Raw genomic sequence first — 25,552 nt, forward strand, 5'->3', positions numbered from 1 at the left:
TATGGTTCAAGGTGATGGAGTCCCATGGAAGTCAAACACTGGCTTACCATATTTGCGCAAATGTTGGTTGTACCAGTGGCTAAAAGATGGGGGAGCTCAGGAACGTTTATATCATTGCCATGAAAATTTCATTTTCCCTTTCATCTGAGATTATTCTTGAATTGGTCATTCTTATACTTTTCAATGCAGCTCTCAATCTTACATTCTCCAGTGTATCTTGGATATCTTTCCATATCAAAACAGAGAGAGCTACCTTAATCTTTTATTCAGTGGCATGGTATTCCATTACTTAACAGTGTCATAGTTTATTCTACCAGTCCCTACTTATAAACAGTTTTTGTCATTTGAAACAATGCTCCAGTGAAAAGCTTTGTACATTAATCATTTTGTAGATGTGCTGGTTTCTGCAGGATAAATTCTCAGAAGTAAAATTGTTGGTCAGAGGGATACATGCATCTTAAAATTCGAGAAACTTTTCCAAATTGATTTCCAGAGGTGTTGTATTAATGAGCAGCCCCATTGGTAATATATGAAAGTACCCCTTTAACCACAGTTTCAACAAAATAGGGTCTCTTTAGCCTTTGAATTTTTGCCAATTGTATCGGTAAAGATGATATCTTATTATATTTTTAATTTGCATTTTCTTTATTATGAATGATTCTGAGCATCCCTTAATGTGTTTGATAATTTGGGTGTTTATTTTTCTATCATGTGTCTGTTCATCTCCTTTACTTCTTTCTGTTGGATTCTTAGCCTTTTTTTCATTGGTTTCCTGCTACTTATATATTAAAGAGATAATCTGCTCATCTATATGAATATTGTGAATTATTTTATCTACATGAGAATATTGAAATTATATTTCCCAGTTTATCTTTTTAAAAAATTCCTCATTATGGTACATATATTTTTGCCAGACAGAAGTTTGTTTTTAATTCAATCTTTTCTATTATGGCTTCTAGATATTGAGTCATAGGTAGAAAGTCTTTCCCCATGTCAAGATTATAAAGGGATTTACCCATGTTTTCTTTTAGTACTTTGATAGTTTAGATTTTTGTATTGAAAAATATGATTTACAGAATGAGAATTTTAATCCAGAAAATATTTTCAGGATAAAGGAGGCTCTGAGGAGAGAGAAACCATAATGTTCCCAGACCTTACTGAGCTGTGGCTGACCTACTATCATTTACATACTATACTAAATCTCATTCCTTTCTGCCAGTAGGATACAATACAATTACAATGAAAAAGAACAATCTGGATTTTAAAATTAAAATTAAAAATGACTATGTTTAGCCTTTGTTTTTTTTTTTATGTTATAGAAAGAAAAACATGAGACTTTTATTCCGTCAACCCTGAATTGTACGTAAGGGTAACTGAGCTTATAGAATTATTTTTTGGTGATTCCCATTCCAGAATTTTTGGACCTGGACCAGAAGCATGCATGAATTCATTAACTAATTCAGTAATTACTTATTGAACACCTTCAATATTTTTAAATATAATTTATTGTCAGATTGATTTCCATACAACACCCAGTGCTCATCCCAAGTGCCCTCCTCAATGCCCATCACCCACTTTCCCCTCTCACCCACCCTCCATCAACCCTCAGTTTGTTCTCAGTATCCAAAAGTCTCTTATGGTTTGCCTCCCTCCCTCTCTGTAACTTTTCCCCTTCCCCTCCCCCATGATCTTCTGTTAATTTTCTCAAGATCCACATATAAGTGAAAACATATGGTATCTCTCTCTGACTGACTTATTTCACTTAGCATAATACCCTCCAGTTCCATCCACGTTGCTGCAAATTAGCTTTTATTTTTCTATGTTGCTATTTGTTTTATTTTTTTGTTTGTTTCTTTCATTATTTCTATGAGAAGGCTGTCTACTAGTAGAAAGGTCATAAGCTAATGGCATTATTTTGGTTCAAATTCTAGTATCCTCTACAATTCAGCACTAAAATCTTGTTGCTCATAAAATGCAAACTGGTGTAAAACAGTGCCTACAACCTAGCCCCTGGAGTCAGAAGCTCTGAATTCATTTGCTGTACCCCAGAGCATCTTTCTTTACCATGACTGCCATATGGATAAAATGGCAAGAATGAGATTATTATTTTGGTAACAGTAAGAAAGCCAGTAGGTACATTTTAAAAAGTTCTTTGCTTTCTATAGAAAATTAGTTCATAAAGTTATTAGTTGATGATATTTTCAAATTATATAATATATGAATTTTTAGAAGGGGGCTTTGGGTAGAAAACTTTTTTCCCAGTTAATATTTGCTTACCCTCTTCTATATTTTGCTTTCACTTTTTTTTAGTTTTTTTTAATGTTTATTTTTTGAGAGAGAGATTAACAGAGTGTGAGCAAGGGAAGGGCAGAGAGAAAGAGGAAGACCCAGAATCTAAAGCAGGCTCCAGGCTCTGAGCTGTCAGCACAGAACCCAACGCAGGGCTCAAACCCATGAATCGTGAGATCATGACCTGAGCCGAAGTCGGAACCTCAACTGACTGAGCCACCCAGGCGCCCCTTTGCTTTCACTTTCAAAAGTGGTCTTCCAACAAGTATCTGTTCTAGGTTCTGAGGTAAATAAAATAGACACATACAGAAACTCCTTATCTTGAAAGAGCTAATATTTGGAGGGGAAGGGCAGAGAATAAACATAAACACACATAGAATACAAAGCATATGAGAAGTCAGTAAGTACAATAGTGAGCAATAAAGTGGGAAGGGGATGGGAAATGTTGTGAAAGGGATATTTCTATGATGTCTAGAATCAAAGAATTCTACACATTTAACAATTTAGATATCTCAGAGTTCCAAATACACTGAAATGATTATTTGTATCACAGGGAGAAGCAGAACTAAATATAGGTAGGTAACCAATCATTTATGAACATATTGGCTCTATCTAAAGCCAAATGACAGCTTATGTCAAACTTTTCTACAGATATCTTACATGTAAGCAGATACTCAATTCTCTTATCTGAACTAGACTCACCATCACCCTTTAAGCAACTCTATAGAATTTGTTATTGAGAATGAAGGACCAATGCTGATGTGATTAGGAGCTGGTGAGATTCTTGCTCAAGTCATATGATGTGATTAACCTCAATAGATGAAGCATGATAATCTCAGCTGGAGTAAGACTCATTAGAGATGAAGACCTTTTCTCTACCACTAATGTAGCATCTCCCTGTGGAGCCCAAAACCTCAGAGGCTGTGACAGGTTATAATTCTCCAATGAAATTATGATGCTGTTGAGTGGTTTATTGAACTTTCTTTAGATTTATAATCTTGACAGAGTAAATGTTCTTTGGTTGGCACTCAAGTTCCCCTGTGATCTAGTGCTAATTTACCCCAAAATTATCAATTTTACTTCTTGCTACTAACTAAACTAAATGATTTGGTTTACCCAGTTTATGATCAATTTTTTGTTCATGCGGTTTATTCTGCTTCAAATGATTTCTCTTTCCTTTCTATATTTTGAAATCCCATCCATCCTTCAATATTTAGTTTAAGGACTTCTTCATCTGGAATCTTCTTCCTTAACCATTTCTTTAGGTCATGACTCACATATATTTAATCTAGCTACCTTGGGGGCGCCTGGGTGACCCAGTCAGTTAAGTGGCCAACTTCGGCTCAGATCATGATCTCACAGTTCAAGAGTTTGAGCCCTGTATCTGGCTTTGTGCTGACAGCTCAGAGCCTGGAGCCTGCTTCAGATTCTGTGTTTCCATCTCTCTCTGTCGCTCCCTGCTCATGCTCTCTCTCTCTGTCTCTCTGTCTCTCTCTCTCTCTCTCTCTCTCTCTCTCAAAAATAAATTAAAAAAACATAAAAAATTTTTAATCTAGCTAGCTATTATTTTGTCTATCAACATTTATCAATCATTTATCATGTCTATCTACTCATTCTCCTAAGGTATTTGATATTTGTTGTATAATGAATAAATGAATGAATAGTGAAATGGGGATAGAGGACAGCTATGGAAATATGAACAGGCAGTGAAATAAAGGTGATCTTGAGTAGATCCTATAGTCTGCTTATGAGAAAATATTAAATGAAATATAAGTGTACCTTGTTTGAATTGGTCTAGAATTAGGGAGGCTATCTGGTGGTTTCCTAGGCTGCTGTCATGTGTAAGATAATCTGGAACAAGGTCTCCTCTTAGAATTTATAAAGAATATTTCTAGTTGATGTATCCAAGCTACTTCATAAGAGTGTAGACTCTGCTGACCTCTCTTACTTGATACCTGTTGGCATGTTAAGGTTGGATCTTGTTTCTTACCTGAATTCTAAACATAAGAAAGCTAATACATTTAATAAGGCTTTTGTGCCCCCTGATTAATTGAATCTAGTGTTTTCAGACATCACTGCTTTTCTCAGGATTTGGGCAACAGATGGCTTATTTTTAAAATTCCATTCTTTCTGAATATTTTTCACAGATAAAGGATGTCCCGAGAGAAGAATAATTAAGGCATTAATTTAAGAATAAGTCCTAGTTCTTTAAGAAAAGGCAAGCACCATGATGCAGCTGGTTGTTACAAAGAAGTGAATTATGGGAGCATATAGCTTGGCCTCTGTCAGTAACATAACACACTCATGTCTGATGAGACTAGAGGGAGAAAATAGCACTTCAATCCCAGAGTCAGGTTTAGTTATGAGTTGAAGGTGAAGTCATTACTATTTAAAGTTTTATTTTATTTATAGGACTCATTTGTAAGTGTAGGGTTTCCAAAAAAGTGGAAGACATGGTTCCTGACCCAGAAGCCTTTCAGTATGATGAATATGATGAATCTAAGTATTATTAATACATATTACTGAAACTTATAACCCAACATACAGAGTCAGTGTATCTAATTGGAAATCTCAAATTAAAGGAATTTTCTAACTATTCTATATCATGTGTGGGATGGAGCCATCAGATGAAGCATCATTGTTTCATACAAATTCCACTGGACCTCATAATCAGACAAAAAGAAAAGAATGAAATCATCTCTGGAAACTGATGAGTTAGATTCAGGAATTATCTGGAGGCTGCAGAGAAAGAGATAGGGGTTTTGGAAAGTGATGCCACCACACAGAATGCTTCCAGTGTAACACTCAGAGGCACAACCTCTACCTGAACCCCTGCCTTACATCAAGTCTTCATCACAATCTGTTGGGAATCTTTTTTCTACGATTTTATAATGTAATTGCTCTGTGATTTGATAATAGAAGTTAAGCCTATACATTTCCATAATCACCTTCTCCAGAACACATCCATTATGCAAAGGAGGGAAACATGTATAGCAATAAGGATAATGTTTTATTTTAGGTGTACTAAGTGCTTTCATGTATATTATCTCATTTGGTCTTCATAATAAACCTCTGAGATAGTTGCTATCCATTTTAGAGGTGCGAAAAATGGAGTCTTAAAGAAGGAATTTTTGTAGTATTTTATTTGGAGTTCTCTCTCTGTCTTGCACACACACATGCACACACACATGCGTGCACACACACACACACACACAGTAATAGAAAGATAAGAAAGCAAAAAGGAAAGCTGTGGGCATAGTTTGCACTTCTGAGTAAGGAGTCATGTAAACTTAATCTGAAAAGTGATCTTAAGGGAGGTTTGGAATCAGCCCAAGGCAGATGTGAGTCTTCATCTGCCTGTTAATGAATTTGTGACATCTGACAAGTTTTTCAACATTTGTGAGTCTGGGTTTTCTCATCTATAAAATAACAACAACAATAGTGGTATTTTGAGAATTAAATAAAAATAATGTAAGTAGGCTGCCCAACATATAAAAAAAATCAATGAAAGTTAGCCATAATAAAAATAATGATTATCATTATTATCTTATATTCAATAACAGCAACAACAAAGGTGGGATAATTCTTAAATTTGTTGAAAAGAGGATAAGGTACTTAAAAGCTGAATGGTAACACCTAGGTGTTTGCATGGAAGAGAGGGTTAAAATCCTACCTCAGAAAATTATCCTCAAAAAATAAAGTACTGGAAGGTGTTGTAATCTAGAAGTCAATTGCCTAAGAAATAACACAAAGTATGTCACCTCTCTGTGTTCTTTCAACGTCCTTACCTTTGAAAAAATTCTAAGGCCCAAGTACCTTGCAGGAAAGCATCTCTATATGTTCAGAAAAACAGAGCACTTCTGAGCCCTCCAGAAACTATTTTGGTGCCAACACTATAATAATTGTGGGACATGATGAGGATACTTTTGCTTCCAACTCCATAGAGATCACAAGATGTCTATAATGAGATGCCAGATAGTATTATGAAGTGATACAGGGATCATGCGTTTCAGGAAGCAATACCAGGACTACTTGTGCAATTTTGAGAAGTGTCACATATAGCCTGTGATGCTCCAACAGCATCCTAGCAATCAAAAACAGTGTACTGATGGAGGGCGTACAGAAAGATAGATAGCAGAACAGTTCATGGAGCAGTTCATTCTTTTAGGTCCCTCCACCTAAAAGAATGAAAAGAATCTTTCTACTTTCCCCAAAGTGGAGGGGAAAAAGACTGCACAAACTGAACACAACCCGCCAAAAATTCAACAGTGGTTATTGTTGAGCCAGAGAATTACAAGGTTTTTTAAATTCTTTTTTTAGTACTTTCAAATTTCTTATAACATGAATTACTTTTATATAACATATTTTAGAGATATTTCCTCTTAAAATATGTGTTTTTTAATACAGAGAAAAAGAGAGAAAAAATTACCCATAACCTTATTACTCAGGTGTTCTTATTGGCATTATTTTTAAGCATATAATTGGAAATTCAAACAATAGAAAAATGTATAATAAATATAAATATAAATAAAAGATATAATTTATATAATATATAAAAATATATAATTCTCCTTGTCCTTCCAATCAAAAGTGTCTTGTATATCTTCCCAGAAAAAAATATTTATGTATATGCCAGTATATATACACATAGATCTTCATTTTATTCATGCAAGAGGATTTATCATATATGTCATGTGTCTTGTCATATAACATATCAATCTACCTTTTTTGGGCAACTTCATAGGATTTCTTGTAAGGGTGTACCACAGTTGTTTAACCAGTCACTGAATATTTGGTGAACACTATTATATTTATAATCAGAAAAATTTAATATGCTTTTTGTATGTGTTTGCTAGACCTTAGCCTGGAGTAAAGTAAAAACTTTCTGTTTATTATATGATCACAGAAGAAAAATCACTGTATGTTTGTGTATGTATGTGTGTATATTTGTGTGTAACATATTAGAGATGATTGCCTTGATCTATAATTTTACAGTATAAAATGTCAGAATGGCCACAAGCAAAGTGGATAATGTTTCTTTGTAATCCTGGCTGAATTGTGGCCTCACATGGAAGTTGGCATACTTCTAGTGAGTTTTAATGCAGTCACTGATTACAGTGTCTGAGATTTTACTGCAATTTCCCTTGAGTTAAAACTCATTTTGTCTTCAAAACAAAAGTCTTTGGGCTTCTGCAAGGTGCCAGTGTAGGAAGATCCTGAGCTCACTTCCTCCGCGGGGCACAACAAATCTACAGTTTCATATGGATCATTTCCCTCTGGGAAAGATCTGAAACTTAAATTAATGGATCTCCACAACAAAGGATGAAATGATCACACTGAGATGGCTAAGAGAGGCAGAGACATAGTCTCACCAAAAACCCCACTGTTAGTGTACCAACCCACAGTAGGAAGGGATCACATCAGTCAGGCACTTCTAGAGGAGTGAGAGGCTGGTGCCCCACTTCAAATGCTCCAACTCCTGGGATCCGCACCAGAGATGAGCCCCCAAAATTTCTGGCTTAGAAAACCATCAGGGCTGACCTTTTTTAAAGGGTTCACATGCTATCTCATTTGCCCCAAGACCCAGAGAAAAAATAGCAGTTTGAAAAGCACCTGGACTATGCATGAAGGACACTTATTTGCTGATTTAAAATCATATGCTGGAGGGGCAGGGGACAGTTGAAACACGGCCTGGGGATGGAGGCCCTGATGGACACTATTTTTACACTCTCAACCAACACTTTTGGCACAGGCAAGTGAGCTTAGACATGGCACTCTCCAACCATTTTGATAAGACAGGCAGGGCAAGTGGTCACAGCACTATCCTGCTGTCTTGCTGAGCAGGAGAGTGCAGGTGGTTTCAACACTATCTTACTCCCAGGCTGTGGGGCTGGCAAGCACAAACAGTCACAATATGCTCCTAGCCTAAAGTTGGCACCTGCACACAGATAAGACACTGTTCTCCTGCATTCTTGAAGTCCATGGGTGCACCCAGTCAAGACATTTACCTGCTGCCTTTCTGAAGCTGGCAAGAATGCCTGCTCTTACAGTCTCCAGCTGCCTAATTAAAGCCAATGGATGCACCAATCCACACAGGGGATGCCCCTTTATTTCCTGGCCCTCGAGACCAAGGGGGTTGGCATTCTTGAGCTCCATGAAATCAGAAAGACAGTTCTTGACAGTCTGCCACCCCCAGGGCACTGAACAGACAGCAGAATGAAACACAATCCCAGTCTTCCTGTGAAAAAAGCCTACATACTTAGCCTGGAGCTTCAGCCTAAAGGATATGCTTTAGATTTCCCAATATCTAGAAGCTAAGGTGGTACTCCCAAGGAATGTAAACAAGAAAACACCAACCTTGTACAACCTTTTGGCCTCACTACAGATTGACAAGACTCCAGAAAGGAACATATACACTCATTTGGAGCCCTAATTTTTGCACCTGTTGCCCAGGGGACACCCCTGTAACTCCTAGTCTGGAGTGCAGCAGGGATTATTATTGCAGGCCCACAAGACTGTATAGGTTTATATACTTTAGTCTGTTTGTGTGTTTTTAGATTTATTTACCTATTTTGAGAGAGAGTGGGGGCAGGGGCAGAGGAAGTGGGAGAGAAAGAATCCCAAGCAGGTTCCACACTGTCAGCACAGAGCCCGACTTGGGGCTCAAACTCATGACTCTGGGATCATGACCTGAGCTGAAATCAAGAGTCTGATACTCAACCAACCGAGCCACCCAAGCACTCCCAAAATTGATATTTAACTTTAAAAAGGATAGGCCAATAGAGGTATTATTGCTACCTGCTCTCACTCTTATTCAAGATTACAAGGTGACATATCTGACAGAATCCAAATGAACGTGGTTATCTTCTCTAGCCTTGTGGTGCAAGCTACACACTGTCAGTGCAGAGCCCAACACAGGGCTCGAACTCACAACTATGAGAACATGCCCTGAGCTGAAATCAAGAGTTGGATGCTTAACCAACTGAGCCACCCAAGCACCCCATATATACATTAAAAGCTATTGAGTGAGGGTCTGGCTTTCAGTCATCTTGAAACTAGGTGCTCAATTAAATTCCTCCCCTGGAACACTGACAGGTCTTGGCATACCTACAACAATAGGAACATATCAAGAAAATCAAGTGGTTTAGATAATCACAAATGTTTCAGACACAACCAAGAACTAGGGAAAAGCTAAACTTTTCCCTAAGGGTGAATCAACTAAGGGTGAAGTTGATTACCCACATAAGGCCACTCCTTCAAGACTGCGGGGGATAGCTGTTTTGCCTTATACATAAAAACAAACACAGAGAGCCATGTAAAATGAGATAATATTTCAAATGAAGAGAAAATGTTTCAAATGATAGAAAAAGAAGAAGCCCCAGAAAAAGACCTTAATGATAGGTCAATAAGTAATCTACCTGGTCAAGAATTAAAAGCAATGGTCATTAAAGGTGACCACCAAACAGGGAGAAAGAAAGGATGAACACACTGAGAATTTCAGCAAAGGTGTAGAAAATATAAGAAAGTACCAAACAGAACTCATAGAACTGAAGAATACAATAGCTGAACTGAAAAATTACACTATAGGGATTCAACAGCAGACTGGATGAAGCAGAAGAATGTATTAGCAAGACGGAAGACAAAGCAATGGAACTCATCCAAACAGAGCAGCAAAAATATAAAAAATTAAATGAAGACAACATAAGGGATCTATAAGATATCAAGCAGAATAACATTTGCATTATAGGGGTCCCAGAAAAATGAAAGAGAGAAAGTAGCAGAAAACTTACTTGAAGAAATAAGGGTGGAAAATTTCCCTACCCTAGGGAAGGAAACAGACCTCCATGTCCTGGAAGCCCAGCAAGTTCAAAGTAAGATGAACCCAAAAAAAATCCATTCCAACACATTATAATTAAAATGTCAGAAGTTAATGACAAATAGAGAATCTTAAAAGCAGTGAGAGAAAAAGTTACATAGAAGGGAAACCCCATAAGGCTATCAGCAGATTTCTGAGTAGAAATTTTGTACACCAGAAGAGAGTGCCATGACATATTCTCAATGTGCTGAAAGGAAAACACTTCCAACCAAGAATACTGTACCCAGCATGGTTATCATTCAGATGCAAAGGAGAGATAAAGGGTTTTCAAGACAAGAAAAACTGAAGGAGTTTGTCACTATTAAACTGGCTTACTATCAAGGTTTAAAGGGACTTCTTTAAGCTAAAAAGAAATACCACTAATTAATAACAAGAAAAATTATGAAACTAAAACTCTCAGTGGAAAAGATAAATATATAGTAAAGTAGCAGATTAATCATTTAGAAAGATACTCTGAAGGTCAAAAGACAAAATAGTTAAATTAACTAAAGTTATAATGATTAGTTAGGAGAGACATAAATAAAAAGATATAAAATGTAACATCAAAAACATGAAACAGTAGGGAGTTAAAATATAGAGCTTTAGAATGTTATCAACTTAAACTGTTATACATACAAGTTGTTTCTGTAAGCTTCATGGTAACCACAAAGCAAAAATTTATAGCAGATACACAAAAGATTAAGAGAAAAGAATCTAAACATACCACTAAAGAAAGTCATCAAATGACAAAGGAAGAGAGCAAAAGAAGAAGAAAGGGATAGAAGAACTATAAAACAGCCAGAAAACAATTAACAAAATGGAAATAAGTACAAACCTATCAATGATTACTTTAAATGTAAATGGACTAAATTCTCCAATAAAAAGACAAACAGTGGAAGAATTAATAAAAAAATAAGACCGATCTATATGCTGCCTACAAGAGACTCACTTCGGTGTAATGATACACACATACTGAAAGTAAAGGGATGGAAAGTAAAGGGTGGAAAAAGATATTCCATGCAAATAAAATGAAATGAAAGCTGGTATAGCTTTACTCATATTAGACAAGGTATACTTTAAAACAAAGAGTGTAATAAAATACAAAGAGGATCAGGGCAGTACATAATGATAAAAAAATCAACCCAGCAAGAAGTTATAACACTTGTAAATATACATGAACCCAATATAGAAGTACCAAAATATGTAAATCAAATATTAACAGACCTAAAGGGAGAAAATTGCAGCAATACAATAATAGTAGGGCACTTTAACACCCCCACCTACATCAATGAATAGATTTAGATTATCCATTAGGAAAATCAGTAAGGAAACATTGACCTTAAACAACACATTAGACCAGATGGGCTTAATAGATATATACAGAACATTCTATCCAAAAGCAGCAGAATAAATATTCTGCTCAATTGCCCATCGAACATTCTCCAGGATAGATCATATGTTAGGCCACAAAAAAAGTCTCAGTAAATTAAAGAATACTGAAATCATATCAGAAATCTTTTTGGACCACAATGGTATCAATTATAAAACAAAACCAAAAACTGCAAAAAATACAGATACATGGAGACTGAACAACATGTTACTGAACAACTATGGAGTCATAGAAGAAACCAAAAGAGAAATCAAAAAAAACACCTAGAGACAAATGAAAACAGAAATATCACATACTGAAGTCTATGGAATGAAGCAAAAGTAGTTCTTAGGGAGATGTTCTTAACAACACAGTCCTCAAGAAACAAGAAAATTTTTAAATAAACAACTTTTCACACCTAAAAGAACCATAAAAAGAACAAATGAAGCCCAGAGTTAATAGAGGGAAGGAAATAATAAAGATTGGGGCAGAAAGAAATGAAATACAGATTAAAAGGCAATGAAAGATCAATGAAACTAAGAGCTGATGTTCTGAAAAGGTAACAAAAATGACAAAACTTTGGGTAGATTCACCAAGAAAAAGAGAGAGGGCGAAAATAAATAAAATTAGAAGTTAAAGAGGAGACATCACAACTGATACCACAGAAATACAAAGGAACATAAGACTACTGTGAACATTTTGGATGACCTAGGAGAAATGGATAGATCCCTAGAAACCTACAGTCTTCCAAGACTGAATCATGAAGAAGAATAAAATCTGAATAGACTAATTGCTAGTAATGAAATTTAATTAGTAACAAAAAGCCTCCCAAAAAACAAAAGTTCAATACCAGACAGCTTCACTGGTGAATTCTACTAAATATTGAGAGTTAATACTGATTTTTCTCAAAGTCTCCCAAAAAAGAGAATAAAAGTGAACATTTCCAAACTCATTTTATGAGGCCAGCATTACCATGAAACCAAAAGCAGACACGGACACCAGAAAAAAAAAGAGAGAGAGAGAGAGAGAGAGAGAGAGAGAGAGAGAGGAGGGGAGAGAACAGGAGAGGAGGGAGGGGGAGGGGGAAAAGGGAAAGAAAGAAAGTTATAGGCCAATACCCCTGATTAACAATAAGTGCAAAAGTCTTTAATTAGATATTAGCAAACCAAATACAATAGTACATTAAAGACATCATATCATACATCATGATCAAGTGGGATTTACTCCAAGATACAAGGATGGTTCAACATCCCCAAATCAATCAACATCATACAATGTATTAACAAAATGAAGGATAAAAATCATATGACATCTCAAAAGATGCAGAGATAGCATTTAACAAAATTCAACATTCATTTGTGATAAACAGTCTCAACAAAGGGGCTATAGACCTCAACATGATAAAAACCTTCTATGACAAGTCCACAGCTAATATAATACTTAAAGGGTGAAGATAAAGGCATTTCCTCTAAGAACAGGAACGAAGCAAAGATGCCTACTCTGACTTTTATTGAATATATTATGGCAAGTCCTAGCCAGAGAAATTGATGAAGAGAAACAAATGAAAGTTATCCAACTTGGAAAGGAAGAAGTAAAATTGATGCTATTTGCAGATTCTATGCTATATATATAGAAAATCCTAAAGACTCCACCAAAACAACAACAACAACAAACTATTAGAACACATAAATGAATTTAGTAAGGTTGCAGGATACAAAATCAATATACAAAATTATTGCAGTTCCTTTTTTTAGAGAGAGAGAGAGTGGAGAGGGGCAGAAGGAGCGAAAGAGAGTGTGGAGCTTGATTTGGAGCTTGATCCCATGATCCTGGGATCATGACCTGAGCCAAGAGTCTGATGCTCAACCAGCTGAGCCATCCAGGCACCCCCAAAATTATTGCATTTCTATATACTAATAATGAACTACCAGAAACCAAAATCAAGAGAACAATACCGTTCAAAACCTCATCAAAAAGAATAAAATACCTAGGAATAAATTTAACCAAGGAGGTGAAAACTGTAAGACACTTATGAAAGAAATTAAAGGAGACACAAATAAATGGAAAGGTATTCTGTGCTTGTGGATTGAGAAAATTAATATGGTTAAAATGTCCATATCACTTAAAGCAATCTATAGGTCCAGTGCAATCCCTATCAAAATTTCCATGGCACTTTTCACAGAACTGGAACAAATAATCCTAAAATTCATATAGAACCACAAAAGACCCTACTATGTCAACCAAAGAAACCTTGAGGATGAATAACAAAGCTGGAGGGATCATGCTCCCTGATTTCAAACTTAAAAAGTTATATGATATGGCACAAAAACAGACACTCAGATCAATGGAACAGAACAGAGAACCCCCAGATGGACCCACAAACGTATGGCCAACTAATATTTGACAAAGCAGGAAAGAACATCCAATGGAATAAAGATAGTCTCTTCAGCAAGTGGTGCTGGGAAAACTGGACAGCAACATGCAGAAGAATGAACCTGGACCACTTTCTTACATCATACACAAAAATAAACTCAAAATGGATGAAAGACCTAAATGTAAGACAGGAAGCCTTCAAAATCCTTGAGGAGAAAGCAAGCAAAAACCACTTTGATCTTGGCCACAGCCAACTTCTTACTCAACACGTCTCTGAAGGCAAGGGAAACAAAAGCAAAAATTAACTATTGGGTCCTCATCAAAATAAAAAGTTTCTGCACAGCGAAGGAAACAACCAGCAAAACTAAAAGGCAACCGACAGGATGGGAGAAGATATTTGCAAATGACATAACAGATAAAGGGTTAGTATCCAAAATCTATAAAGAACTTATCAAACTCAACACCCAAAAAAACAAATAATCCAGTGAAGAAATGGGCAAAAGACATGAATAGATACTTCTCCAAAGAAGACATCCATATGGCCAACCAACACATGAAAAAATGCTCAACATCACTCATCATCAAGGAAATACAAATCAAAACCACAATGAGATACCACCTCAAACTTGTCAGAATGGCCAACATTAACAGCTCAGGCAACAACAGATGTTGGCGAGGATATGGAGAAAGGGGATCTCTTTTGGTGGGAATGCAAACTGGTGCAGCCACTCTGGAAAACAGTATGGAGTTTCCTCAAAAAGTTAAAAATAGAACTACCCTACGACCCAGCAATTGCACTACTAGGTATTTATCCAAGGGATAAAGGTATGCTGTTTCAAAGGGACACATGCACCCCAATGTTTATAGCAGCACTATCAACAATAGCTAAAGTATGGAAGGAGCCCAGATGTCCATCAATAGATGAATGGATAAAGAAGGTGTGGTATATATACACAACGGAGTATTACTCGGCAGTTGAAAAGAATGAAATCTTGCCATTTGCAACTACGTGGATGGAACTAGAGGGTATTATGCTAAGCGAAATTAGTCAGTCAGAGAAAGACAAATATCATATGACTTCACTCATAAGAGGACTTTAAGACACAGAACAGATGAACATAAGGGAAGGGAAGCAAAAATAATATAAAAACAGGGAGGGGGACAAAACATAAGAGACTCCTAAATGTGGAGAACAAACAGAAGGTTACTGGAGGGGTTGTGGGAGGGGGAATGGGCTAAATGGGTAAGGGGCATTAAGGAATCTACTCCTGAAATCATTGTTGCACTATATGCTAATTTGGATGCAAATTAAAAAAACAAAATTTAAAAAAAAGCTATATGATATTGGCATAAAACAGCCACATATAACAATGAAACAGAGAGCCCATAAATAAACCCACATATATAAGGCCAATTAATTACTATAAAGGAGGCAAGAATATACAATGGGAAAGGACCGTCCATTCAGTAAATGTTGTTGGAAAACTGGACAGCTGTATGCAAATGAATGAAACTAGACCATTATCTTACATTATATACAAAAGTTAACCCAAAATGGAATAGACTTGAATCTAAGACCTGAAACCATCAAACTTCTGGAAGAAAATGTTGGCAGTAAGCTCCTTTGACATTGGTCCTAGTGATGCTTTTTGGATCTTACTCTGAAGGCAGAGGAAAACAAATGGGACTATATCAAACTAAAAAGCTTCTGCACAGTGAAAGAAACCATCAACAAATAAAATGCAGCCTACTGAATGGGAGAAGATGTTTACAAATCATATATCCAATAAGGGATTACTATCAAAATGTATAAAGAACTCGTACATTTCAATAACAAGAAAACAAACAGTATAAATTTAAATGGGCAGAGGGCCTGAATAAATATTTTGTAAAGAAGATATACAGATGGATAACAGGTGCATGAAATGTTACTCAACATCACTAATCATCAGGGAGATACAAATCAAAACCACAATAAGATATTACCTTACATCTGTTACAATGACTATAATAAAAAAGACAAGAAGTAACAAGTGTTGGCTAGGATATGGAGTAAAAGCAACCTTCGTGTAATGTTGGTGGCAATGTACATTGGTATAGCCACCGTGGAAAACTGAATGGAGGTTCCTCAAAAAATTAAAAATAGAACTATCATATGATCCAGCAATTTCACTACTATCTATCCAAAGTATCTATCTGAAGAAAGCAAAAATACTAACACAGAAAGATATATGTACCATTATGTTTATTGCAGCATTGTTTACAAGTAACCTTTCTGTATCTATAGATGTATGGATAAAAAACATGTGGTATGTAAACACAATGGAATACTACTCAGCCATAAAAAAACAATAAAATCTTACCATTTGCAATAACAAGGAAGGATCTTGAGGGTATTATGCTAAGTGAAATAAGTCAGTAAGAGAGACAAGTATCACGTGATTCCCCTTATTTGTACAATCTAAAAGACAAAACAAACAAAACAAAACTCAGCCTCATAAATATAGAGAAAAGGTTGGTGTTTGCCAGAGGGGAGGGGTTGAGGGTATAAAATGGGTGAAAGGGATCAAGAAGTACCAACTTCTAGTTGTAAATTAAATGGCATGAGGATATAAAGTAAAGCATAGAGAATATAGTCAATAACATATTAATTTTGCATGGTGACAGATGATAACTAGACTTATTGTGGTGGACATTTACCAATCAAATCAAACATCAAATCACCATGTTGTGCACCTGAAACTAGTATAATAATGTATGTCAATTATACCTCAAGAACAATAAATAAATAGGTCTCTAAAACCAGAGAAAATAATTTTATTTCCATGGCAGGGAATCTGATTCCTTTCATTTTATCTCCTGACATAAAGAAAGAAAAGTACCTAAGAAATCATTAAAAAGTTGATATAAAAATAAATCCTCCTTTGAATATGTGAGCTATGTAACTTTATTCTCCAAGTGCTTGCTAAGGTCCCAGTTACCCAAGACAGAGCCAGATGCAGGAAAATAATTCATACCAAGACCTATTGTAATGCTAGTAAAAAGGCAGTTGAAGCTTTTTGAAACCATGTTGCTGCAGGTTGAAAAAACATTAACCTATGTGCTTTTGAGTTGAAGGAAGAATTTTGTTTGTGGGCATTGGCATGATTGCTCTATGTAAAATGTGGAGGTTGCACACATCTCTAATACAGAAAAGAAAATGCGCAAGCCAGCCATATTCTAACCTTGAATATGTGGTTGCTTTTAATGACACAGTGCATCAAGGTCAAGAGAAGGTGCCCTCAGCAGATGGAAGACTTTCAAAGTGAAAAAGCTTCATTTACATTTAAAATATATTGCATTTCACATGATTTCTGAAGAACACTTGGTTGTTGCAGTTGTAACCATGGCTCATTTCTGTAATCATGTGTCAAGTAACTGACTTACCTCATGTTTGTTTCTCTGGCAGGTGTTTTCTGTGGAAGGGCAGTGAAAAAGGTGGAGGAAGGTATTCTTTAATATCTTGTTATAAACCCACTAGGTGTCACTGCTTTTGGTGGGACTCTGGAAAGGAAACTGTCAGAAGACACATCTGTGTCTTGGCAAAAAAACAAATATCATAGCACCTTAACTTTTAACCTCTGCTATACATGAAGACCTATGTAGGATACTTTCTCATGATTATTTGTGCCTGTAGTTCCTTTATTTTGAATTTTTTAAGATGGAGTTTTGCAGTATTTATATTTGAATCCTATTTTGTTCGTAAATAGTTTACTGAAGCTATTCTAAAATATGTATCCGCCTTAACTTTTTAAATACCCAATGGAATTATTAAAGGCATTTAAGTGCTTTGGTAACATAGAATGCATTCAGAAGGTTTGATCTCACATCGTTTATCAGGTACTTTAGGGATGAGATGCCACATACTTTCATGCCAGTGGTATGGAAACAATTTTCTTCTTTCTTTTTTCTTATCCTGCCTCTCATGTGTGTTCTTTCTCTCTTCTTGTTCTTCCTTTCTCTCCCAGTTTCATGAAAATTCATTTATCTGTGACATTTAAAGACTCTGTCTGAGAGGTGTCTGGAGCTGTGGCTGGCTGTGTACATCAATAGTTTCTTGGAATGTGGCACTCTGTCAATATTTGGGGGCCTCAGTAACCGCACTTAAATGCAGTGCCTGCCAGCGATCACTCTCTTGGTATCTCAGTAACAAGTCCGAATGAAGGGATATTAGCATGTCAAATTCTTTTACAACTGGCAAGACTTTGTTGACAGTATATGGGCATCTTGCATTTGCCTCTTGCACCTTTCTGTTTGTGTATATGATGTCACTTTTCCCTCTGTGTAAAAAAAATAGGAATCTCTGAAACATGCTATTATGAAACCAAAATAAATGGCATCATTGTACAATCTTGATTTGGTAGGTTTTATAGTATATAGCTATATGCATAGGAAACACAGTCTTTATTATATTCGAGGTATTTCTTTTTTGCTTTGGTTGTATGTGGACCAAAATTATTGTTGCTATTTTATGGCAGAAATATATATGTTAAGACTTTCTAGGTGAAGTCTCCATAGTTTATGTATGAGTCTAGTGTGATAGAGATTTAGCTACATAAAAAGAAATATTAGTAGGTTGGAGAAACAAGATAATTCTTGTAAACAAAAACTGTTTACATTTTCAAACATTTCTTAGTGATCCTTTCTACTTCTCAGTGAAATGGGCCATTTATAAATTAAATCATTAAAGCATTATTTGGTCAACTTTCCCTTGAACTACCCTAGATAATAGCATATTGGCCTTTCGAGGTTTGTAAGAGAGACCAATATTAGGGCAACATTTTAGTTACAGAAATACTGTGCGCTCTCAACCTATGTATAATCTTGATGATATCCTCTAATGAGAATCTGTCAGGAATCAGAACTTTAAAGAAAGGAACATGGAAGATGAGAGTTTACCAGCAAACCAGTCTTATCTTGGAGATCTACATCCAACCCAAGGATGGGTATGGAAGGATTTGCCAAGCTTTAGGTCCTGCTCAGATTAAATAATGCAGGTTTCCTATACCCAAGAGACTATCCTGGAACTATTAATGCCCCTGGATGGAATTATTAGCTACTGCTTCCTTGGACTCATTGGACCAGCAATAACTCCTAAGTTGAATGAATTCACGCAAGCTTCATTTCATTCACAGATCTTTCCCAGTATGGATTTTCAATCCAGGTCCCTAACATATGAATACTCACTTACCATGGGAAGTTTTCTTGTTAGGACTGAGAAAAAAAGTACCTAGTTAACAGTATTAATGTAGTTTCAATACAACTTAACACAAACTCAGGACTTCTAGGACCTCTAGTTATACTTCAGAAAAGGAAACACACATATTTATTTGCCTCATAATTATGACTCATATGTAAGGCTAAAAGTTCACTTGATCAGCTATAAATGCTGCCTCCAGATTTTATTTCATAATATATAAATCATTTTTTAACTCCAATCAGTCATCATCTTTGGTAGGCTGAAGGCCTCTTGGGAGTGTCATATTAAACTAGACAGCATAGATGGACAAAGAAACGTCACAAGGACTCCAACCATCAAAGATCATCTGGCAGTGTAAGGGCAGGTCTTGAATTCAAAAAAGAAAAAAATAGGCACAAGGATTGAGAGAAAAGGAAAAAGGAGAGCCTAGGTATACATGGATTTGTAACATGGCCTGGATCAAGAGATTTGGTATTTTTCTTCATAATTCATTTACAAAAAATATATAGTAACATCCACAGATGCTGATGAAGAAATAATGCTCTCCTGTCTCCTGTCTGTACTTAGATCTTTTTGTGGTCCCATAGAGGAAGAGGAAAAATCCAATATATGGCATTAGTCATAAAATTTTTATACTACCAAAACTTTATTTCGAGATATAATAGAGAACATTTTCAGAACCTTCCATGGACGAATTAGAAACGTCTCTATTGCTAACAGTAAAACTCATCTGCTGGGCTTAGAATGTAACCTCCTCTTGCTCTGGATTCAGAATCTTATGAATATACATTATATCTGTTCTTTATTATATACTGTTTGTTTAATGTTAGACACTAATCCTTTCTGGGGCAGAGAAAGAAACCAGAATAAGATGAGAATAAAGAATCGTCCTGCAGAATTTATAGCTAAGGACAGAAGGAATTTTGTTTTCTTTTGGATCACTTCAGACACATTTTGGAACTGTAGTTGAAATTTGATGGGCTGCAATTTAACCATCTCTTTTCATTAATACTAGAATGTTCTCTTGCTTAAACCAGGAAAGACTTGGATTCTTCTCCCTTAGAGATGCTAGCCACTTCTTCAGCTCTTTCTTTGCCAGTGTATATTTTGTCTACTGATCACCGAGTAAAGTGACAGAAATAAGGACTGTGGGACAGAGTGCTGAAGGAGTACCTCTGATCCCACCTAAGCAGGGAAGGTGCATACATTGACTCTTCAGCATTGGCTACCCCTTCCAGAAAAGAAATAGCTGCCTGACTGGATGGCTAATAATCAACAGAACACTTGAATGGGTTGTTTACAAGGCCTATCTTAACATAAAGTGCAATCTTCTATTGCTATGGAGATGACCTTTGTTGGTGATAGACATCACTCAAAGAGAGATCCACAACCCCCACCCCACATGGCACAAAAAGTAAATGGGTCTATCTGGTTTTGTTAGGTCCCAGTCACAGGGACACCTTTACTCAGAAATCAGTCTCCCTCCATTTTTTAATCAATAAGTTGTCATTCTTATTTTTAGTTCATGAATGTTTGAATGATTTATAATAGTTACTCCCTCCACCCTCCTAAGAAGTCTACTTGCCAACTTTTAACTGAAAAGGACCCCATGTAAGAGGTGTTATTACTACTAAAGAAGTGATTTTTAGGACTCATCTCAAGATCTAGTTTAAAGAAAAGGCAAAAACTGAATTTCTGATGTACGTACACCAGAATGGAGACCGTTGCCTTTGTTCTTTTTGAAAAAAGTGAGCTTTTGAAATAACTATATGCTTCTCTATAATCAAAGCCCTCTTTTCCCCAATAATTACAAAGGATATACTTTTCAGTTTCTACTCAAGTAATAGTGACTTAGATGCCACCTGCTTAAGTAGCAGCCATGGATCCAGTGACCATTTATGTGCCCAGAAGTAATGACTGTTCAGTTTTGTAGGTGAATCTCTTGGAATTGTGTGCTGGGAATAGACTAGATCAGGGCTTAGATTAGTTGATTAGATTAATTGTAATAGGTATAAGAATGGATTATCCTGTTAGAAAATATACACTATAGCTTTCTATAGAATAAAATTCTATAAAAACAATAGGCTAGTCAAAAATTGAGAATAGGTTGGATTAAGAACAGATAGGACTAAGTATTTTAGAGGAAGATTCTCTAGAAATTTAATATATGAGCTTTCCATTAAAAACATTGTTATATTTGTATTTAATATAATTTTAAAATAAAATCATCATAGAAATTCAAACTCTGACAAGAATGGTGCTCTGTGGCTGATCACCCAGGAAAGCTGCAGTTATGTTCTAGCTTAGCTTGTGGGTGATAATACTTCCACATTTGACTTCATTGTCCCTTCTCTGCCAAAATGAGACTCACTATTTGGGAAACTGTACCTGAAAATAGTCATTTTGATACTTCTATCTGTAAGTTATTGACATGGAAATCTAACCTCCATGCAAGGAAATACCCCAGAAAAACCCCGGTGAACTGATTTGCCAATCCTCTGACAATGCTAGGACATTAGGTAATATGCAATGCATACTGGTATGTTTTCTTTCTTGGCCCAGTGAGAGCTCTGGTGAACTAAGGCAAAGCTAGAGTTATGATATCACTCCACTCAACTAGCAGAGCTTTGAATTTTGCCTCAAATGACAATCCACCAATAAATCATTAAAATTTCTCATTTATTTTATTTGATACCAAGCACTTCAGAATTCTCAGGAAATGTCTATGAAGGGATCAGTCAATATGGAGAAGTGTAGAAATGGTATGCCATTGGGGTCCATCCTGGATTCTGGTTTTTGATTGCCTTGATTATCTAAACACATGGTCTCCAATATGAGCAAACTCGGTGTAGTCTAAATTATTGGTAGCAGCACTTCAATATGCAAAATCAATTTTAATTTAAAATTGTATTTTAAGAAGGAGTAAGAAGGGAAAAGTGATGCAAAACCACATTGATAACAGAACACCAGAAATTTCAAATGGTTGCAAATCACGATTTTAGATGTCGAGGACAGGGAATGCATGCTTTAAAAGTATGGTGTTTTTATGCGCAGTGGCCAAATTACAGTAATTTGAGACTTGGGAGAGAGGACAATCATTTGAAATGGACACTCAGGGGCGCCTGGGTGGCGCAGTCGGTTAGGCGTCCGACTTCAGCCAGGTCACAATCTCGAGGTTCGTGAGTTCGAGCCCCGCGTCGGGCTCTGGGCTGATGGCTCAGAGCCTGGAGCCTGTTTCCGATGCTGTGTCTCCCTCTCTCTCTGCCCCTCCCCCGTTCGTGCTCTGTCTCTCTCTGTCCCAAAAATAAATAAACGTTGAAATGGACACTCAGTAAAACAGAAAATAAACAGAATGTCATTAAATAATGGGGAGAGGTAGCATTCTTCACAGGAGGGAAAGCAAACCTCCCAAGTGGCAGTCCATTCACACCTCCCTCACTACATGTATATAAAATTTCATAATAGCTCTACTAGCTTGCATATGTTAACAGCTGCTAAACTAATGCCACATACCTGAACATACATATCCACATTGGTTGCTTTCTGTGGGACTGTCTTCTTTCTCCACAAATTAAAGAGTCTGCAGGGGAAGGCATATAACTTTGTTTCTTTTGAATCTTCTCTTAAGTCTTGTATTTTCCATTACCCACCATGGTTTGGCAAATGTCACTGATGGACTGAAAATAAAGAATGACTAGCTCTGTGGGCACAATAGCATCTAGAAGTAGAGCACAGAAAGTTAATCAGGAGTGTGAAAGGTAAAACAGAAATTTAAAAATAGCTGTAATAGTGAAATTCTTAAGAAGCATGCAGAATATAGACATTGCCACTATTTCCTCTGAGCATAGATCAGACACTTAATCATTCTTCTCTGAATTCACTAAAATTTGAAGGAACATCTTAGTGAGAAAGAGTTATAAAACCCTTCCCCCCCAATTTAAATTTAACATTTTGAGAAAAAAAAAAGTTCTTTAAGGGACAAATGTCTCAAAGACATGGAGACTTTTTTGCTTATCTTAGAAAAAGGAAAGTTGAGTTACTGAGCTAATTCCAGCTTTTAAGCAAGTTAAGGGAAATAAGAAATGAGATTTTCTCTGTTTTCTTCACTGAGGATCCATAGTAATAAAATATGCTTATCCTTATCCTGCAACAAAAAATCTTTAGGTTTGATAATGAGGTAGGGTCTTGATAGTGAAGCTTCTGAATACCGAAGGGGAAGTTGTGATATTGGCTTCTGTGAGGCTCTTTAACTTAAATCGGATAGACCCCCATCTTCTGGACCAGTTTACCTGTGTCAGGGGGAAGAAAAGGAATGATTTCTCTAGGCGGTTCACATTTTTCACACGTTTCTTCTCTCCCTTTTTTTTTTTTTTTTTTTTAAGCCACTGTTATTCAGAGGCAAAAACTGCGGGAAGCTACGGGGATTTCTAAATGTGCTTGGCAAATGGGAAAGCAATAGCAGAGCCACCAATGAATCATGAATCACACTAGATTACTCTGTGTTACATATGCTCACTTATGTAGCCATCACACTCTGTTACAATCATTTCCTATAACAATTGATTTACTACAAACTTTCAACAGTGGTTGAAAAAAAATTTGCTCGTGAACAAAGAAATTAGAGCATATTGTTCAGTGCTCTATAAAAAGGTATAGTAGACTTTTAGTGCAAAAGTTATCACATTTCACTCTCCGCTTGTTGGTGTCCGTATTCAAAGTCAAACCCATTACCATTAAACTTAAACCATCTAGGGTCTCCTGGGTGACTCATTCGGTTGAGTGTACGACCTCAGCTCAGGTCATAATCTCATGGTTCATGGGTTTGAGCCCCCATCGGGCTCTGTGCTGACAGCTCAGAGCCTGGAGCCTGCTTCCAATTCTGTGTCTCCCTCTCTCTCTGCCCCTCCCCTGCTCTCGCTCTGCCTCTCTCTCTCTCCTTCTCAAAAGTAAATAAACATTTTTAAAAATTTAAACTTAAACCATCCCCTTCCTACTGCAGTAAGTGAAATATTTTTGATTCATCTCCAAAAATATAAAGCCAATAAGTGTTGGTGGTATTTGCTATAAATAAGGGGAGAGACCCACAGAATGCAGTTAGGGAGAAGACATCCTCAATTAGAAAAGAAAAAAATCTGCCAAACTCCTCCTATTTGCCAAGCACTCATCTAGGAACTGGAGGTTCAGAGGCAAATAAGTTTCCATCAGTAAAGAGTGCTCGCAGACTACTGAAAACAAACAGACACATACACGGGTAACTCTAGTTAAATAGATATGTATTGGAGTAAAGGTATAAGCAAGGTACTCTATAGATTTTCCTGGGACAATTCTGGTTTGTGCCTATGGTGGTTTAATTATTCATAGGGTCCTTATATGCCCTGGTTTAGACAGTAAGTTATACGTTTACCCTATAAATAGCTATAGCCGTCAAATCTGCCTGAGGTTGTCTAGCGAGAGTTTCCACAGATTAGGACAGACAATCAAAGAGATTAAGAATGCTTTGCCACACATGTTGTCTACATTCAAATAGAAATAGAAATGAAAAACTTAGTACACTGACTTTCATTTCTCCCAGCATTGTCAGAGGAAGAAACTGGGAATTTAACTCGTGTGACGTGAGGAGAGAGGGAGAAGGCAGGATAATCTAAACCCATTTATTGGTATATGATATGCACAAAGGGTGTCTTTAAATGAGCCATTAAACTATTGGATCCCCTGAAGCTCTCCCAACTGAAAGGTGGTGTGAGAAAAGACTAGAAGCTATGAAGGGAATTTTAGAAAGATGGCTTAAGGTTCAACATAAGAAACCTTATTTGGTGCCAAATTTTGTACAAATAGAAGGAGTCTAAAGCAGGATTGGGTTGCCTATGAGGCTGAGAGCTCTATGCCCCTGATGGTGTGCAGCAAAGGCTGAATGACCGTCATGAGCAAACTCAGGCATTAAGTCAAAACTCAGGCCACTGATTAGAGTTCTATACACATCGCTGATCCTATGATTTTATATTATGCATTGGGTTTTTTCGAGTAGCTTTTAATTAAGAATCCTGCGCTTGGGGAAACCCCTAGAAGAAAAAAAAAAGTAGAAATATCATGAAAAACAAAAGAAACGAAACAGTTTGTGAGCTAAATGCTCGTGACCCACTCTGAACACACACTAAAAAGAGATGAGGGAATGTCAATACAGATCTCACTGAGCTTATTTTTTGCCACTCTTACAAGGAAAGCAGCTATTTGACACATAATATTCAGAAGACATGCCTCCCTCAGAGGTCTCTACCTCTTGGACATATACTCATTTAAAGACGGAGCTGCTGCAAAGTCTTGCTTTCCAGTTTGATTTGCATAGCTCCAAGTTTCGTTCGAATGGGACCTGTAGCAAAGCTATCATTAAAGAGAAACAAAGCAGAAAACTGAACAAAGGATACATTCT

General features: G+C 36.5%; 1 protein-coding gene across 27 annotated transcripts in view; it reads left to right on the top strand.

The window, feature by feature from the left end:
- Positions 1–25,552, top strand: part of ZBTB20 (zinc finger and BTB domain containing 20) — a 767,438-nt gene that overhangs the window by 503,025 nt on the left and 238,861 nt on the right. The window contains exon 7 of one of the 27 annotated variants that reach the window (XM_047874781.1): positions 17,335–17,373. The exons of the other annotated variants lie outside the window; for them this stretch is intronic. The gene's annotated coding sequence lies outside the window, so the exon portion shown is untranslated. The remainder of the gene's footprint in view (positions 1–17,334; positions 17,374–25,552) is intronic. 27 annotated transcript variants of the gene reach the window in all.

The sequence above is a fragment of the Prionailurus viverrinus genome, chromosome C2 (assembly GCF_022837055.1).
Source record: "Prionailurus viverrinus isolate Anna chromosome C2, UM_Priviv_1.0, whole genome shotgun sequence".
In the NCBI taxonomy this organism is placed as follows: Eukaryota; Metazoa; Chordata; class Mammalia; order Carnivora; family Felidae; genus Prionailurus; species Prionailurus viverrinus.